Genomic DNA, 20,136 nt, shown 5'->3' on the forward strand with positions numbered 1-20,136 from the left:
GTCACTGCAGTGACAGCCAACCTCCACATTCACATCCCCATCCAGCCTGAGCTTCAGGCAGGAAAGAAAGGGCAGCATGGCACCATCTACGGAGATGTGCAAACTACAGAGGTAGAGAACTCACACCGCAGAAAAGCCTGCATTTCTTCCCTCACCACTGAGAGGATCCAGGCAATGGACTTGTATGTGGTTAAAGGTTAATGCAAAGAACTTCAGGGGTAATGTAGCTATGCCTGAGGCAGCACTTCCCAGGCTGCGCTTACAGCCAAGAAGGAAGAAGAAGGAGGTGTTCACCTGCCTTCTTTTAAATGGTCCAGAAAGCACAAATGACTCCTGTCCCAGAGACATTTGCTCTGTGCTTGAAACGGGGCCTGAGGTCATAGGCTTTTAGGACAATTCAGGTTGAAGGGACCACAGGAGGCCTGTAGCCCAAACTGGTACTCAAAGCAGTGTCAGATATAGGGTCAGAAACCCCAAAATTCCCCTGGTAAAAGACTTATGGGATGATACAGCAAGATAAGGCAGTAGAGGGTTGACGGGATGGTACAAGTCCTGTGGACAAAGTGGTTTCCTTTTTCCCCTTCTCCAGAGAATTAAATCCTCAGCTCTCCAGAGAGAACAACCTGGGACACTAACTTTTGCCACTCTGTCTGTAGGCAGACAAGTTCCTGAGTCCCCTACAGACAGAGGCTGGTCCAAAGGCCACCACCCCAATGGCACCAGACCCCCAGGCATGCCTGCCTTGGTGCGGGGCTCCCTCTGCCCCAGGCAGGAGGTGTGCAGGGAAGAGAGTGGGGTGTGCAGCCTGCAGGCCTGGCCACGCAGCAGGTGTGGTGGGACCCTGCTCCTCTAGATGAGACTGGGCTCTCCTGCATTTCCCCAGGGTGAAGCCTGCGTCCTCTCTGGCTGGGAATGGAGCCTCACAGGGAGGACCAACATGGGAAACATGATCTCTGTTCCGGGGGTTGAAGAGAGAGGGGAGGGCAGAGGGGGATCTGCTCATGCCCCCTGCACTGATTCCCTCCCTGCAGCTGGTACAGTCCTGCTGATGCCCTGTGACCCGTGAGCCCAGGAGATGGGACTCCAACCTCCTCTGGCTCTAAAGATTTCTCACCCTTCAGACCCAGGATGCAAAGCACCGCTCTGGGGACACCTCAGCAGTCGAAGGGGCTGAATGCCTGGTGTGTTCCTGAGAACTTTTCTGGAGTCTCCCTGCACTGGTTTGACTCCTGTTGCCCATGGAGCAGAGACCCCTTTTGAGGATGAACTCACTCACTGTGTAACTCTGAGGTCAGGGTTGACCAGACAGTACAAATGGCAGCAAGGCCTCAACTCCACAACAGTGTCCCCTGCCCAGGACTCCACTTTCCAGCCCCTTCCTCCTAGAGGATTTGGGTTGGAAGGGACCACCAGAGATCTGCAGGACCACGATCAGCTCTGGGCAGGGCTAACTTTACAGTTAGATCAGGTTGGTAAGTGCTTTCTCCTGGATAGTTTTTTAGAATCTCCTGGCCCCTGCCCCAGTGCTACCATGGTTGTTTCTTTATTTTTTCCTTAAACTCATTTGAAATTTGCTTTGCTGCATCTTCTCCTTGTTGTCTTTTGTGCTTTCCTCCTCTTGGCCCCCAGCCACACCATCCCAACTACTTTGACCGAGGACAATCACAGCCTCACCTCCAAGCACAGCCTTGCTGGGATCTCCTGGACCACTCAGGCAAGCTGTGGTGGCCAGCTCCAAGCAGAGCTGTGTGCTCAAGGTCCCTACATGGTCTCAGAGGAGAGCGTATATAACATAACATGGCAAAGGGCAGAGTCTGTGGGCCAACACCAGGGCAGAGCTGGATTCAGCAAGCGTGAGAAGAGAAGACCTCCAGCAGCTCCTCTGCATACTTGGGCAAGGATTGATGCACCTGGCGGTGCTCCTGAGAGAGGACTGTGACACAGGAGAGGGGCACTGTGAGCTGCAGTGCAGGGCACCAACCCTCTGTCCTGGGTCTGGGAGGCCTGGCAGGCGATGCCGGTGGCTGCAGCCCCCGTGAGACCCCCAGCCCCGCTAGCAGCAGTGAGTCCCCTCCACAGCCGTTGGGAGCTTCTGGAGTGTCGTGGCTCACATCTGTGCCCCATCCCTGCACTGGCCCAGCCCTGCTGCCCTGCATGTGGCCTCACAACCCCATTGTACAGGCACCACACAGGGCAGGAGGCATTCAGGAGTGGGCAAACACCCCCCTAGCATGGTCACCATGACAGTCCTTGGTGCCCCGTCTCCCAAATGCCCTCCTCCCTGGCAGCCTCCCACCAGTGCCCAGCTCCTGCCCAGCAGGGTCCCTGTGTCCCTGGGTTTAGCAGAAGGCCATGCTCTGGGGTCTGCTGGGGTCTGGGCCTGCAGAGAGGCCAGGCAGGGCTGGACATTGCCCCCACCCAGGTCCTGAGCCCAGCAGGCAGACAGAGCTGGTCACATTCCAAGATCACCCTTCACCAGCACCATGGGCAACGGCCAGTGCTAGAAATGGCTGGTATGAGGAGCTGGGTCTGCGAGGAATTTCCTGGGGCAGCTTCTCCTCTCTGTTCACGCAACAACAAGCTGGTTGCATCTTTGTTCTGACAGACCCTGTATGAGGCCCCGCATGGAAGGAGAACGGTCTACAGGCCCAGTAGATAGTCCCAGGACCTCCTCTGCATGCTCCCTGCCAGCCTTGCAGAGGACCCAGGAGAGGGCTCATCCTCCCAGGGCTCACAGCTGGATGCCCAGTCCTCCAGCTGGGACTTGTTTGGGGGTGACATTTGGGGTAAGGACCAGTATGCAGGGTGTAGGAGCAATTGTCTCAAGGACATGTTCTGGGGACAGGACCTCAGGCCAGGAGCTTTGGAGGAATAGTCCAGCCTTCAAGCACTGCACCAGGAAGAACCTACTTTATTACAGAGATACTGTGAGGGAGTCAGCTCTGACCCAGTGTTAGACACAATTTTATATGGGCACCTGGTGAGAATCAGTAGTCCCAGGAAAAGTGGAATGTATCCAGGCAATTCTGTAGCAACATGGTAACAAATGACAATAACAACAGTAATAATAGTAATAATGAAAATAAAGAGAACAAACAACACTCAGTCCTGGTACGGGACACAGCGGGAGTCATTTGTGGAGAGCAAAGGCAATGTTACCACTGCTGAAAAATGTCCATGAAATCACTTTCCTCAGGGCATCTTTGAGTTCCTTGTTCCTCATGCTGTAGATGAGAGGGTTCACTGCTGGAGGCACCACTGAGTACAGAACAGTCACCACCAGATCCAGAGCTGGGGAGGAGAGGGAAGGGGGCTTCAGGTAGGCAAACATGCCAGTGCTGATAAACAGGGAGACCACGGCCAGGTGAGGCAGGCACATGGAAAAGGCTTTGTGTCATCCCTGCTCAGAGGGGATCCTCAGCACAGCTGTGAAGATCTGCACGTAGGACAGCACAATGAAAACAAAGCACTCAAAGAATAAAGAGACAGTTACCGCAATAAGCCCAACTTCCCTGAGGTAGGAGTCTGAGCAGGAGAGCTTGAGGATCTGGGGGATTTCACAGAAGAACTGGTCCACTGTGTTGCCTTGGCAGAGTGGTATGGAAAATGTGTTAGCAGTGTGTAGCACAGCATTGAGAAAAGCACTGGCCCAGGCAGCTGCTGCCATTTTGACACAAGCTCTGCTGCCCATGATGGTCCCGTAGTGCAGGGGTTTGCAGATGGCAACGTAGCGGTCATAGGCCATGACTGTGAGAAGATAGTACTCTCCTGTAAACAAGAAGAAAACCAGGAAGACCTGGGCAGCACATCCTGAGTAGGAAATGGCCCTGGTGTCCCACAGAGAATTGGCCATGGATTTGGGGACAGTGATGGAGATGGATCCAAGGTCCAGAACAGAGAGGTTGAGGAGGAAGAAGTACATGGGAGTGTGGAGGTGGTGGTCACAGGCTACAGCTGTGATGATGAGGCTGTTGCCCAGGAGGGCAGCCAGGTAGATGCCCAGGAAGAGTGAGAAGTGCAAGAGCTGCAGCTCCTGTGTGTTTGCAAATGCCAGGAGGAGGAACTCGTTGAGGGAGCTGCTGTTGAACATTTTGCTATCTCCAGGCATGGGGGACTGTGCAAAGAAGAAAAGACATTGAGAAGTTAGGAGATACATTTCAAGCAAAAAAGCCGCCAAATCTTCCAGTTCCCCTACAACCGCCCACACTGCCTCTCTCTTTACTGAGAGGATCTTTGTGCAGCTCCCTTGCTTGAATTTCTATTTGCTCTGGTGGAGTGTGCTGTGAGGAGCAGGGATCTCTACCCATGGGCTCCAGAGGAGTCAGTCTGACTGTAAAGCATTGGGCACAGGGGAATGGGGGTGACTAGCTCGGACAGTCACAGGTCTTCTCACGTGAAATCCACTTGCCTTGTGGAAGGGCTTTTCAGCATCTTCACTCCCAATTCTAAAGAATGCAGTTTGAGGAACAGAGTTTCAGTGATTTTTTTAATTTTCTTTGAGGTACCCCTGTCACCCCTGGGGAGTGAACCTCAAAGGCAGCAATTCCCAGCATTTCTACTGTAAATCCTGAGAAAAATGGATTCACAGTCCCTTGTTGCAGAGTGAGGACAGCTACTTTGTCTATTAGTCTCATTCCCAGCTGTCCTGTCCTTGCATCTCTTTGAGCTGGAGTATGATCGCATTCATATGTTGCCCTAAAAAGAAACCCGTCCCTGCTGAGAGCAGACGAGTCCAGTTTCAAAGTGCAGATCTCCAAATTTCTCACCCTTTCTCCAGGCACCTGAGAGAGCTCTCCACACTCCCCTTCTAGGCAAGAACACACAGGGCTCTTTTCAGATGCCCATATACAGCCTCCCACCACCAGCTCCATACTCTCAGCATCTCTGCACCTTCCTCATTTTCCTCTCAGATAACACAGAGATGCTATGAGGCAGCAGTGCCTTTCTGGAGGGCAACTCACAGCCTGGCAGGACACCACAGGGAAACAGTCCAAAGACCGTTAGGACTGGAAATGGGCTCTCCTTAAGGGAGAGTCAGTTCATTTCCGAGCCCCACGGACTGCATTTTCTGGAGCTCCACATGTTAGAAGGGGTTGGGGAATCTCATTCCCATGCAGACCCCTCTCTTGCACAACTTGCAGCACTGGTATCTGAACTGCAGCTGAAAACCCTGAACCCCAGGGAGCCTGAGAGAAGAAGAGGAGCAGCAAGGACAGGAGGGGAAACAAGGAGCAGCACCATGATCCTGCTGCCAAGGGAGGCAAGGAGAGAGAAATAGATGGGCACTCAGGAAAGCCTTCCCCTTAACCAACTGGGCATGCCGCCTTGCTGACGGGGACATTTGCAGGGCAGGTGCTCTCAGCCCCTTTGTTGGGCAGCACGAACTGGGCCTGAGGCAGGAGAGAGACCCCTCTCCTCTGCTCGAGGTCTGGCTGCAGAGGAGGTGGCCCATACCCTGGACCCCATGGCTGTCAGGGCAGAGGCGCTACTAGGTGGGAGAGGAGACACAGGGGGAGCTTGCTCAGAGGAAGGTGCCTGCATTGCAGGGACTGACCCTGACTTGCCCAAATCCATCAGTCCATGATTTTTCTGTTAGCAATTCCCTCTCCTTCCCTGCCCATCTCTGCTGCCTGGAGCTGTCCCTGCTGCCTGGAGCTTTCTCTGTCCCAACATCGTTTCCCTGTCGGTGCTCACAGACCCTGCCCCACCCTCTGTGTGTTCAGGTCTGCCGTAAAGAAACCTTCCAGCACTGAGACCTGGGCAGGGGCAGCTCTGTGCTTGTAGGTCCTAAGCAGCAGGTCACATAAACCCTGAGCAAGCCATGAAGGTGCTGCTGGTGTTCCTGTAGGCGGAGGTGGGGTTGAAGGGGTTTGCTGAGCTTTCTCACAGACCTATTGAGCTCTGAGAGTGAAGGTTTGTGAGTCCCAGTCCCTTGACAAACCAGCAAACTCTTTCCTTTTTCCTCCCTACCAAAATTAGGAAACTGAAAGCCCTGGAAGGAAAGCTCCTTCCCTTTCAAGTACCCTTTTTTCACCTCCCTCTGTGCTGCAAGGACACGGCTCTGAATCACAGCCCTGAGCAGACCTGTGTGCACGTCCCAGCTTCACAGCCCTGCAGCTGTCCTTGGGAGAAGGTAGCAGCATGCCCTGTCCCTGTGACGGTGTGGCAGGGAATCCCTGCTCTGAAGCATCACCTCCTCCCCACGCTGGAGAAGCTGGGAGAGCTATCTGTAGAAAACTTATGAGTGATGGAATGGAATAGGTTAAGAGCCCTCCAGGAACCTCAGCAGCATTGCCCCGCAGCCAGAGACTTACCGTGTTCAGGGCTGTGAAGATTCCTCCCACAGTGAGCTCTCCTCTGGCCTCCCACTCCACACTGCCTTTCACTTCTCTCTGCCTTCTCTCCTCTCATGTCAGCAGCAGCAGGCAGTGCCCAGAGCCCTGCTGCTCTTTGCAGAGGAGCTGCTCCTGCACACAGCTGTCTCTGGGCAGTGCTGTCAGGTTGCCATGAGCTCCCTCCATCCCAGGAGCCTGGCCCCACTCGGCAACAGTGGCCCAGCTGAAGGCATGAATTTCTCTGTCCCTTGGGCTCCCTCCTCCTGGGAGACATTCACTGAGGTAAACCAAAATAATCACCTTTGCTCCCTCTCTAAACAATGCAGAGACCAGTTACAGCATTGTCACTTGTTTCATCAGAGGATGGTTATATACGAGAGGTGGAAATGTCCCACCCTTGAAAGCCATATTCCCATGTCTTAACTAGGCAGGACACCTAGAAGAGGACAAGAAGGGAGCTCATGGACACATGGTTCAGGTGTTGATTCAGATGGGTCAATCTGGGCATCTCATGCCCGTTATAGAAGGCCCTGGGATGCAGTGGCATTCAGATCCCTCCCGTGAACTCCACAAACACACAGGAGGTGGGATTCTCCTTGCCAAAACTGAAGTGAGCACAACATAGAGGTCTGCATGTGAGCTCCTTGTCTAAGTTCCCATTATAATCACTGGAGATGGAGGATGGGGAGCCAGTTGCTCACATGCAAACACCTGGTGACAGTTGAAGAGACAGAGGTGGTCCAAGGCATGTGCCAGAGTCTGCTTGCTCTGATGGAGCGACTGGGAGACCCACATCCTTCTGCAGCATCAGGTGGGGCCCAGCTGGGGAATTTCCTTGGCCATCTGAAAGGACATTAGATGCCTACTACAAGTAGAGCCCCACTCACTAGGAAGCAGAGACAGATGAAGATCCCAATGTTACAAACAGCTGTTGTAGTTCAGTGCAGACACTCGATGTAATGACATAAAAACAGAAACTGCTGCTGGCCTATCTGGGACTCAGGCAGAAGGGACCTCACAATCTGCACTGAAGCCATAAACGCGCTTCTGGCCTATCAGTAGCAGAGACAGAGGTGACTTTACATGAACCTACAGTAACCGAGAGCCTGCTGATGACACATAATTTATGGAGAAGAAAGTGACCTCACAATTAGCATCAGAGCCATGTCCCCACCTTTGGCCTATCAGGTACTCGGGCAGCAGGGACCTCACAATGAACATACCAGCCATGTGCCTGTCTCTGGCCTATCACCACCAGAGACTGTGGTGGCATCACAAGAACCTACATGAGCCAAGAGCCTCCTGTTGGCCTGTCAGCTCCAGAGGAATAAGTGACCTTACAACCAGAATCAAAGCCATGTGCCTGCTACTGGCCTATCAGCACTCAGGCAGAAGGATCTCAAAAGCACCTACCTCACTCATATGCCTGCTGCTGGCCTATCAGCACTCAGGCAGAAGGATCTCAAAAGCACCTACCTCACTCATATGCCTGCTGCTGGCCTATCAGCACTCAGGCAGAAGTGACCTGACAAGCACAAACCCCAGCCATGGCCCTGCTCCTGGTCATGTTCTCACACAGAAGTGACCCTGTCATTGGCTCCAAGGAATGTGGGGAAGGTCGTTCTCTGGGACTGGCTTGCTCCTGCAGTGGCTTCCCAGGAGCTGGCAGAGGGCCTAGGAGGTAGCAGTGCCCTGGCCACAGGCACCCGTCAGCACCTTCACCTCACGAGCCATGGGACCTGTCCCTCCTCCACCCAGTCCTCTGAGTGACTAGCTGCTCTCCTACAGGGTGACAAGAGCCTGAGGTCTCCCTGCTCATCTGGAGGGCATCCTCCTGATGGACTCCTGTAAGCACTGCTGCCTGCTTGTCCACAAGCGCCTGGCCTAGGAACTGCAGGGCGTTATCACAGCCCCAGGAAGTGCAGGGCTATGAGGATCCCACCAAGCCTCTTCTTCCAGCACTTCCTCAAGCAACATGCTTTGGAGGAAGAGGAATGGCCAGGTCCCATCTGTGCCCATCCAGTCAGCTGCAGGGAGCACCCTGGGGACTTGGTTTAGTTCAATACAAAGTAATTCTGGGTGTAGTGGCAGGGCTGGCAGTCACTGGTGCCTTCCCCAGCACTCCAGGAGCTGAGGCTGCTCCCCAGTGCAGAGGAGCTAAAAAGAAAGTTTTAGGTGCACAGAGAAAGGTCGGGAATACTGCAGGTCTCATTGAGGCCAGATGTTATGGGATCTCCTTCTGAGGGTGCTTCAATGGTGGCTGTGATGTGACTCAGGTCCCTTGTGAGCCACACATTGGAGGCATCCTATAGTCTTCAGCGACCCAGGACTTGAAGGTCCCAGACTGAAATCTTTGCCTGAGTGCCCAGAAACTCCCCTTTGGCTGGAAGGGGTCTCTCAAATCCTGCTGCCCTCCATCCCATGAAGGGATGTCAGGAAAAGACCCTCCTTCCCCCAGGTACTGCTGGTCATGGAAGAAACAGCCTTGCCAGAGAGGGGGTAAGTCCACCCGGTTTTGGAGATGTTTACTGGTGGGAATCCAGGCCTGAATTCTCCCTCTTTTGATTCCTTTCTACTTCATCTGCATCTACTTCATCTACTTCATCTACTTCCTTCATCTCTCTGACGGTGAGGTGTGTCACAAACCCATGCCATGAGCAGAGGAAGCTGTATGAAGCCCCGTGGCTCGGGGCTTGGGATCCTTGGCACCTCAGGAGGGTCATTGTCACTTGGTTTATCCAGGCCTTTGCTGTGAGGTCTCGTACACACATTTCCTTTCTCAGGGGGCTCCCCAGGCTGCCCAGATGATCAGCGTGACATTGCCCTGTACTCAGCTCTTTCTCCACAGTCCTGATCTATTATGCAAGGGGAAAAATAGAGTTCAGGGTAGACTGAGGTGTGACCAGAGGAAGTATCACTGAAGAGCAGAGAAAGCATCAGTTTATAGCCACTCTCAGGACATTCAGTCCCAATCTATTCTCTTTCAGACCAAACTCAGGCTGCATCCTGCAGCCACAGAAGCCAATTAAAAGCCAATGCCCCCCACATTGGTGTGCTTGAGCATGAGCCCTAATGCTTTAATTAAAAAGTTAGACTAGCAAAAACATGTTCTACCCCTGCATAATCATATTCTTGGCCATGCTATTAGAGGTAGAGTAAATCAGAAGTCCCGCTGGAGCTCTCCCCTGTGAGCAAGTCTGGGCACATCTGGCTCCAGCCACTTGGCCAACAGCAGAAATGCCATTTTGGGGGGGTTGTTTTAAAATGTCTGCAGTCCCTGGGCACTCTGTTGATCATACTGCTCTCTCCAACATGGGTAGTCTGCCAACTTTGTCTTTTCTTTATTTTGCTTCTCTTTGGTTGAGCCTGCCAGGATATTTCCAGTGTCCCACTGCACTTGCCCTGCTGCCTGCACTCTTGCTAATACAAGCCAGGATAACGGTGGCCATCTTTGCTACAAGAGCACCTTGCCGACTTCTTGTCAACTTGATATCCACCATGACCGCCCAGGTCATTCCCCAGATCCTCTTTCTTGTCCTTCTTGAAGATGGATGTAATGTTTGAGGAGGAGCTGGGGAGGGCCGGGGGCCAGGCAGTGGCTGCGGGGCTGTGCCAGGTCCTGCTGCATCGCTGGTCCCTGCGATGTGGGGAGAGGGGATGGGAGATGGGGCAGCACAGGGGGTGGCGGCAGGTCAGCAGGGCAGGGGCAGGGAACAGTGGGGACTTCAGCGAGGGGTCATGGCTGGTATTTCTACAGGGCAGCGGCTGTCACGTTCATCTCACATGCAGAAGTCCTGCACTGACCCCAGGCAGAAACAGGCCATTTCCCAGGTGCCCATTCCACCCTCCCAGCAGGACAGGGACAAATGAGGAGGGCGCTCTGCCATATCCCTGCTCTCCGGAGAGCATTGCCCCAGGTCAGTGTGTCTGTGCATCGGTGCTGGCCTGCTCGGACATTCCTGGACCCTCCCCTGTGATCCCTGTGGGGCCCCAAGCTGGCAGTGCTGCTCTGCAGAGCGAGTGGCTGCAGGGCAACGGGGCCACGGGGTGACTCCACGATGGCTGTTGTGGTCAGGGTGGGAAGCAGACCCAGCCGGATGGGCATCATTGCACCTGACAACCCCTACCAAAGGGTCTGTGGCCATGGACGATGCTCTGAGCAATCACAGGGCATTTCAAAGGGCTCAGGCTGTGTTCAGGTGTGTCCCTGGATCCAGCCCATGGTTTTTCATTGAAGGTGACATGAAAAATTCTCCAGGTCCCCTTCCCTGTGCCTGCAGGGTTCACACTGCCTCTCGTTGGATTGCAGAGCTCTCACTAGCCTGGACATTCAGTGGTTTATCGCTTTATCTTTGGGTGACTCCACTTGATCTTGTGATGCTCCATTCACTGCCCACCCCAAGGCACATGGTGCCCTTGGAGATGCCCTGTGCACTCCTGGGGGAATCCATACTCCCTTTGAGAAGGACGGGCATCAGTCTCCAGCCCTGCCGTATGGGAGATACCTCTTGACCCTTCACCACCTCCAGGAGCACTGGGCATCCACAAGTGACAACTGAATCCAGTCCTGGTTCCCTAACAAATCACCCCTTGAGTTCATCGTCTTGAGCCCAAGGAGACCCTGTGAAAAGCAAGAGGCCCTTTCAGGGTGAAAGTCCTTGAGCACATTTTTGACTCCAGCTTTGGAAGAAGAGCCCAACCTTCAAGCACTGAACTGAGGAAACCCTCTTTTATTAAAGAGACCACGTCTGCCACAGTGATAGACAAATTCCCAGAAGGCCTCTGGGTCAGAGAGACTGGGTTTGTGCTCCTAGAGAAGTGGAAGGAATTCAGACCTTTATGGACTACCATGATTATCACAGGGAAAATGCGCAAAGCACAAGAGTTGTCTGAGAGAAATTAGAAACCAGCTGTGAAGAGGGATGGGCAGGTTATTTCTGCTGAACTAGTACCAGCTGAATCAGTTTCTCCACTGCATCCTTGAGCTCCTTGTTTCTCAAGCTGTAGATAAGGGGGTTCAGTGTTGTTGGCACCACCGAGTACAGAACAGCCAACACCAGATTCAGAGCCGGGGAGGAGAGGGAGGGGGGCTTCAGGGTGGCAAACATGCCAGTGTTGATACACAGGGAGACCACAGCCAGGTGAGGCAGGCACATGGAAAAGGCTTTGTGCCGGCCCTGTTCAGAGGGGATCCTCAGCACAACTGTGAAGATCTGCACATACGACAGCACAATGAAAACAAAGCACCCAGAGACTAAACAGGCACTAACCGCAAGAAGCCCAGCTTCCCTGAGGTAGGAGTCTGAGCAGGAGAGCTTGAGGATCTGTGGGATTTCACAGAAAAATTGGTCCACGTCATTGCCTTGGCAGAGTGGTATTGAAAATGTGTTAGCAGTGTGCAGTAGAGCATTGAGGAAACCACTGGCCCAGGCAGCTGCTGCCATTTTGACACAAGCTCTGCTGCCCATGATGGTCTCATAGTGCAGGGGCTTGCAGATGGCAACATAGCGGTCATAGGCCATGACTGTGAGAAGAGAATAATCAGCTCCAACTGAAAAACAAAACAGGGAGACCTGGGCAGCACATCCTGAGTACGAAATGGTCCTGGTGTCCCACAGAGAATTGGCCATGTTTTTGGGGACAGTGGTGGAGATGGTGCCAAAGTCAAGGACGGAGAGGTTGAGGAGGAAGAAGTACATGGGGGTGTGGAGGCGGTGGTCGCAGGGTACAGCTGTGATGATGAGGCCGTTGCCCAGGATGGCAGCCAGGTAGATGCCCAGGAAGAGCGAGAAGTGCAAGAGCTGCAGCTCCCGTGTGCCCGCAAATGCCAGGAGGAGGAACTCATTGAAGGAGCTGCTGTTGGACATTTGCTCTTGGTCTGGGGGACTTTCCAAGGAGGAAAAGGCATTGACAAGTTAGGACAGGCTTCTCTGAGGAAATCCCCTTCCCCTCCTCACAACACCCTTCACATTGCCCCTCTCCTTTGCCTTTGTTCAGCTCCCTTTCCTGGCCTCCTGTTTATGGTGGCCGAGTGTGCTGTGCAGTGCAGTGGCCTCTGCCCATGGGCTCCACAGGAGTCAGCCCAGCTCTGCCAGGGTTGTAAATCGAAGTCTCAAACATCCCCACATATTCAGTGGGGATACCTGGAGATGGGTGCTGTGAGCTGAGTGATGAAGATTTGGTCCAGTGACCCAGGGGGAATATTCTCTTTTTATCATTGTGAGAGACGAATACAGCACTCATGGCAGCTGTGTCTGCAAGATAAGATCCTTGTGAGGGATTCATGTCCTCCAACCTTGCCCTCCTGAAAAGAAGTGGCTGTTTCTGGATCAATCACATCAGCTCCCTCTCTGGCAAGGGAGAGAAACAGTGCAGCTAAGGCAGGGGCTGACCCGACCCTTCCTAGACATGTCTGTCCCACTGAGATGCACCATGTCCTCAAATCAGTTTACCATCTTCACTCTTTCTCCAAACACTGTAGTAGTAGTGGGAAGTTACTGCCTTAAGTGCAGATGAACCCCCTCCTTAACCCCAGAGAGCAGGAGAGCAAGAACCAGACCAGCACGGAGAGGTGAGGAAATAAGGAGCAATACTGTGACGCTCCTCCCAAGGGAAAGCAAGGAGCGAGACACAGACAGGCGCTCAAGAAAGCCTTCACTTCACCCAGCTTTGCACACCACCTCTCAGATGACAACATTGCAAGGACAGTTGTTCTCAGCCCCTTTTGCCGTGCAGTGGGAAATGGGCGTGTTGCAGGAGCGATGCCCCTCTCCTCCGCTGAAGCTTGGGCTGCTGAGGAGCAGGCTCATGCCCTGGACCCCCTGGCCTTGAGGGCAGAGGCTCTCCTGGGTGGGAGAGGAGACACAGGGGTCTTGCTTAGAGGAAGAGGTCTGCACAGAAGGGGATGAAGGCGTTTTCCAAATTCCCCCTCCCACACACAACATTTATGTTTCTAGTTTCCTTTCATTCACTGAAAATATCTTAACTGCATGGAGCTTTTCCTCTTGGGAGCTGTTCCTCTGTCCCATGTCTCTTCCCTGTCAGTGCTCACAGACCCCATGCCACCCTCTGTGCACTCAGTTCTGTCCTGCAGAAACCTCCCAGCAGCAGGGCACTGCCAAGGGGCATCTTTGTCTTTGCAGGTGCTAAGGAGCAAGTCAGACAAATGCTGATGAGCCACAGAAGGTGGTGGTGGTACTTTCTGTAGGCAGAGGAGTGGAGAAAGGGATTTCTGAGGTTCCTTGCAGACCTCTTGATGTCTCACTGTCATGGTCTAGGAGCGGTAGTCTCTTGTCCAAACCTGTCAGTTCCTTTTCCACCCCCCCCCCCCAAACAGTAGGAACCTGAAAGGAGAGACTCAGGAGAGCTCCTTACCTTTAAGGTAACCCTGATCCTTGCCCTGACTGTTCTCTTGAAAAAGCCCCTTGGAAATATCCGGGGGGTGAGCTGGATCATATTCACTGATCATATCTTAAGTGCTCAGAGCTTTTCCTCCTGGGAGCTGTTTCTCTCTCCCATGTCTTTTCCCTGCCAGCACTCTGCAAACAGGAGAAAAATGAAATCACCGACTCAGGAGAGCCCTCCTGTTTAAGGTAACCCCTGTCCCTGCCTTGACTGTCCTCTAGAAAAGGCCTCTTGGAAATATCGTGGGTGTGAGCTGGAGCTGAGAGCAGCCCTGACCCACGCAGCACCCTCTCAGCAGGAGAATGAACCTGCCCTGCTGGGGATCGCTTCTCCCACCCAGAGCTTCTCTCCACAGTGCCGAGGGGAGCTCTCTGGGCAAGCTGAGTACTGACCCTTGCAGGTGGCAGAGTCACTGCCCCGGGCACACAGCACCCTGGGGTGCAGGGACACTGCTCTGAATTACAGCCCTGGGCAGACCTGGGTGCACACCCCAGCTTCACATCCCTGCAGCTGTCCCTGGGAAAAGGGAGCAGGATGCCTTGTCCCTCAGACCATGTGGAGGTGAATCTCTGCTCTGAAGCATCACCTCCTCCAAACAGGAGAAGCTGGCAGAGCTGCCCTGACAGACCCTTTCAGCTGTCGAAGGTGCCAGCTGCAGAAGAACCCCCCAGGAACCACAGCAGCAATGTTGCTCTGCAGCCAGAGACTTACTGTGTCAAGGGCTGTGTAGATTCCTCCCTGCAGGGAGCTCTCGGCCATCCTCCCATTCCCAACTGTCTTCAGCTTCTGAGTCACTCATCTCATCCTGGCGCCTGCAGGCTGTGCCCTGAGTCTTGCTGCTCTTTTAAGAGGAGCTGCTCCTGGACAGGGCTGTCTCTCTGCAGCGCCTGCCAGGTTGCCATGGGCTCCGGCAGTCCCAGGAGCCAGGCCCAGCTCAGGAGCAGAAGCTCAGCTGAAGACATGACTGTCTCTGTCCCCTGCGCACCCTCAAGATGCTCCCAGGGCTCCAGGGCTGACAGTTCCTGAAAGGCAGCAGGGTCACCCCTCACAAATGTCCACTGAAGGAGATTAAAATAATCCCCAAAGGTCCCTCTCTAAACCGTGGGGAGAGACTGAGTCCAGCACTGCAGCTGGTCTCATCACAGGACAGTTTTCTAAGGGAGGAGGAGACATCCCACTCTAGAAGGCCCTGCTCCCATCTTATAAGACAGGACACCTGCACAAGGACAAGAAGGGAGCCCCTGGGATTGAGGGGGATTCAGTTCCCTCCCCTGCGCTCCACAAACTCATAGGACATGGGATTCCTCTTGCCCAAGTTTTTGTGTGCACAAAATGCCCATCTGCGTGGGAGCTCCTTGCCTAAGCCCCCACTGTAATCAGTGGAGATGGAGGGAGGGAGTCAGCTGTACACACTCACACCCCTTTGGACATTTGAAGTGCCAGAGGTGGTCCAAGACACGTGCAAGTGTCTGCTTGCTCTGATGGAGCAACTGTGAGACCCAAATCCTTCTAGGGCATCAGCTGGGGACAAGGTGGAGACTCTCCTTGGTCATCTGAAATGATACTTGATGCCTGCTACTGCAAGAGCTCTGCTCACTATGAAGCTGAGAATGTCAGAGGAGCAGACTGCGGCCTACTGGGGGGCCTGGTAGAGGGATCCCATGGGAAGCAGCTCTGAAGGGCAGGGGAGCTCAGGAAAGCTGGCAGGTCTTGAAGAACAGCATTCTCCAAGCTCAAGAATGGCCCATACTGATACTCAGGAAAACAAACAGACATCTCAGGAAACGGGTTTGGCTAAACAGGCAACTCACAACTGAAGAATAGGAGGGAATGGAAAGCATGGGGAGGTTGCAAAGGAAGCCTTTAGAAATATTGTCCAGGGAAGTCGGGAAGTGGTTAGGAAAAGCCAAAGCTCCTCTAGGATTGACACTTGCAAGGGATGCCAAGGGCACAAAGATGAACTGCTGTTGCTTCCATAACAGCAGATGCAGATAGGTCTGGGGAACTCAACACCTTTGCTTCAGTCCCCACCAACAAGGTCTCCCAGGCCATTGTCCCAGAGTCAGCAATGCCAAAGTGAAAAAAAAAACAACAGGGCATGAGCGTTGAGTCAGGATTTACTTGGGAGAACTCAACCCATACAAGTCTACAGGACTGCGTAGGCTACAGCCGAGGATGCTGAGAGCTGGCCGCTATCTCACAAGGTCACTCTTTATTGTCTTTGGAAGGCTGTGGAGACTGGGGGAGGTCCTAACGACGGGAGAAAGGCAAATGTTGTAGTCCACTTCAAAAAAGGCCAAAAGGACACCCTGGGGAACTACAGGCTGTTCAGCCTCACTTGGATCGGGAGTGTGTCATGGAGCGAGTCCTCTATGATCACATTTCTGGGTCCATAAAGCAGAAGAGGGTTACTGGGAACAGTCAGCATGGATTTATCAAGGGTAAAGCATGCCTCACCAACCTCATGGCCTTCTATGTTAAAAGAACTGTATTTGTGGACGAACGGAGAACAATGAAAAACAGTTACCTCGACTTTAACAAGGCTTTTTACACTGTCTCCCTCAATACACTTGCATACAAGCTTGGGCATTAAGGACTGCATGGGTAGACAACCAGATGGCTAAAAACTGGTTGGACGATTGGGCTCAGAGGGTTGAGGTGAATAGGGTAGTTTTCTTCCTGGAGGCCAGAAGAGAAATGGAGTACCACAGGGTCTCTCCTGGGACCTGTCCTGTTTAACACTTTGATGAGTGACCTGGAGGAGGTAACTTTCATCACGCTTGTAGATGACTCCAAAGTGGGTGAGGGGCACCAGTCTTATGCTTGAGGGCTGCCACTGAGAGGGCCCTAGACAGGCAGGAGGAATGGGCTGCCAGGAATCTCATGAAATTCAACAAGGACAAATGCCAGCTTCTTGCACCTGGGACAGACCAACACCCTGCAAAGATACAGGCTGGGGACTGGGTTGCCATGGAGCAGCTCTGCTGAAAAGGACCTGAGGGTCCTGCTGGGCAGAAGGCAAAATATGAGACAGCTGTGTGCCCAGGCAGCAAGGAAGGCCAACAGCAGCCTGGGCTGCGTGAACAGGAGCATGGCCAAGAGATCCATGGAAGTGATGACCCCCCCTCTACTACTCACTCCTTAGACCAAATGTACACTAGTGCAGCCAGTTTTGGGCTCCCCAGACATTTTCTTAACACTCCCTCCTTTTATTTTTATGCATACCTGCCTACAATGTTAAGCTGGTCTAGATTTATGCCTGCTTACACATGAGAGGCAAGTTGAACATATTTGACCCATGCAGGAGACACAACAGAAAAGCACAGTTCCTACTGCCAGAATTAACATTAAAATTATTCAAACATGTCTGGTCCACGCTCCTAGATCTGGTAGCCATGACCACAACCACGACCAGTCTGCTGCTAGGCTAGTAGACAGGGACTGTTCTTTGGCTATTCAATGGAAGATATGAACATATTGTTGAATGACATTTACAGCATATTCAATTTGTTTTGATTTATTTGCATAAAAACAACAGGTGGTGTTTACCAGCACACACATCCTTCCCTGCATGGCCAAGAGGTAATCTAAAGCCCATCGGTTTTGGACAGCTAATTGAGCGAGAGAGTTCACTTCCATTTGTAGATTTGTGAAGCATCTGCAGTAGCATTTTGAATGAATTCAAGGGTGGTGGAGATATTGACAGCTTTTTCTAACTTGGCCATGCCCAGCCCTGGAAACAGTGCCCACACCAATTGATAGAATTTTTTAGGTCTCTTCACCATGGGGTTAGAGGTGTCCCTATTTCTGTGCACTGGATTGTGATTGTGCAAAAAGTCTAGTGTTCATTTATTTGTTTGATAGGCAAAAGGGAGCAGGCGTCCAATGGTGCAGGTGCCGGCCCATCGTGGTGGTAACTCCTGTAGGCGTTGGTTCCACATAAGTAGAACCACATGGATGTCAGAATAGTAGGTTTCACTACTAGGATGGTCTTCTTTCTGTGCCCTGTTCCCCATCAGTCCCTGAGGCACAAGTGACCTCACAACCACAAACAGCAACCACAGGACCACAACTGAACTATCAAGCACTAAGGCACAAGTGACCGCACAAAAAAAAAAAAAAAAAAAAAAGTACCCACATGACCAGCACTGGCCTATGAGCCACAGAGGCACAAGTGACCTCAAAACCACAAACACCAACCACATGACCAGCCCTGCCCCATCAGGCCCTGAGGGACAAGTGACCTCACAACCACATATTTGAACCACATGACCAGCACTGGCCTATCATCCACTGAGGCACAAGTGACCTCACAACCATAATCAGATGCCACACGACCAGCACTGGCCTATCATCCACTGAGGCACAAGTGACCTCACAACCACAATCAGAAGCCACACAACCAGCACTTGCCTAGCAGGCACTGAGCCACAAGTGACCTCACATCGAGAAACAGCAGTCACATGACCAGCACTGGCCTATCAGGCCCTGACGCAGAAGTGACCTCACAAGCACAAAAGCAGTAATGCTCTTGATGCTTTGTAATAGGGAATGAAGCAAAAGTCACCTCACAAGTAAAAAATGAGCAATGTGGCTGCTGGTCGTCTAGCAGATCCTGAGGCCGAATGACTTCACAAAGACAAACATCAGGAATATGCATCGAGCTGGACTGTCAGCTGCTGAGGCTGAAGTGACCTCACTGGCAGCCATGAAGCCATGTATCTGCTCCCGGCCTGTTATGGACTGATGCAGAATTGACCTAACCAGCACAAACAGCAGCAATGTGCATGCTGATCACCAGTCACATAGTGATGCACAACTGACCACAAAAGCACAAACAGCAGCAATGGGCCTGCTCCTAGTTTATGAGGCATTGCGATACAAGGGACCTCATCATCATCACCAAAGCTATCGGCATGCTGTTGGCCTACCAACTTCAGAGGCACAACTCACCTCACAAGCAAAAATGGCATTGACGTGCCAGCTGCTGCCCTATCTGGGACTGAGTCACAAGGGATCTGAAAAGTGCAAACCTTCACAGAGGAGAAGCTCACCTGGGCCACTTGCATGTCCCTTGATTAAGCTGTTATCACTCCATACAGAACAGTCTTCTGCAAACACCTTTGACCTCCTGGCAAGACTCTCTCCAGGTCATGATACAGCTCCACTCTGTCACCCTGGGGACAAATCACAAAAGGGAAGAATTGGTCTTGCTTTTCCTTTAGTGCCATCAAGTCCGAGCTGGGAGCCTTTGCACTGCAGCACCTACACAATGACAGCAGGACGCCACTTCCATTTCTAGTGCATTTCTAGGGACAGAGACCAGCTGGGGGAGCAGCTGCACTGGAAAGGGTTTCTGACACTGTCACATCAACTCAGCACTGCACCAGGCATCAACCTGACGCCAGACCTCTGCTCTGCCACCTAGTCTGCAAACACACTGTCTCTGCCCCACACAGCTGCATCTTCTGCTAGATACAACCAGGTGCCAGCAAGAAGACATGGATGCAGGACACTCGCCTCTTGCACTCTCCCCAGCCGCTGCTCTGCTCGCTGCCTTCCCTTGGCTCCTCAACCCAGACACATAGCGAATCTCTTGTGGTGACACCACAAGGTGGCCAAGGCACTCTAGGCTCACAAGGCCTGTGCAAATGAGCAGCACAAGATCAGGCAGGGACAGAGCTGGCTCCCTGGGTGATGCTGCTCTTTTCAGAGGGAAGGATCCTGCTTTCTTTGGGCACAGCAGGCTGCTGCTTTCCACCTCCATCCCCTCACGAACCTCCACGTAGGGATTGGGGTGATCGGGATTTTGTTTAGTAAAACAAAGGTTACAGATACAATGGAGAAACACTTGAGAGTCCAGAAGGCCTCCTGAGCCCAGAGTAACCTTGGTTCCTTTCCTTTAGTTACTTGGACAAGGAGCCCCGCGGAAGGGAAAAAGGGTGCAGAGGCTTTGACATGAGGCCCAGGCAAGGAGACAGCCCCAGACTGGACGTCTGCTCAAATGCCAGCTGTCCTGGCTGCGCAGCCTCTGCACCAGCACTCCAGGCTCCACAGTTGCATTCACAGAGCACTGAGGGCTGGGTGCCACAGGCAACCTGGCCCTGGGCACATCTTCACCCTTCGCAGAGCCAGGAGCCCAAGAGCTGCGAGACTTCTGCAGTTCAAGCTATGGAGGCTTTGGGGCACTCATACAAAGGCACTCCAGACATGCGGGCATTTATTATAAGGGTCTTGCACTCGTCCTATACGGCACCACAACCATCTAGGAAAAGGAGGCTGAGCTGGCTGGCAGTAACAGCAGTTGTGGGAGGCGGAATTTGCAGCACAGCAGAGGTACCAGGAGGTGAACCCACACCCCAAGTCACCCACTGATGCCAGGCGCATTTATGGAAGC

Source organism: Apteryx mantelli, unplaced genomic scaffold (genome assembly GCF_036417845.1).
Source record: "Apteryx mantelli isolate bAptMan1 unplaced genomic scaffold, bAptMan1.hap1 HAP1_SCAFFOLD_20, whole genome shotgun sequence".
In the NCBI taxonomy this organism is placed as follows: Eukaryota; Metazoa; Chordata; class Aves; order Apterygiformes; family Apterygidae; genus Apteryx; species Apteryx mantelli.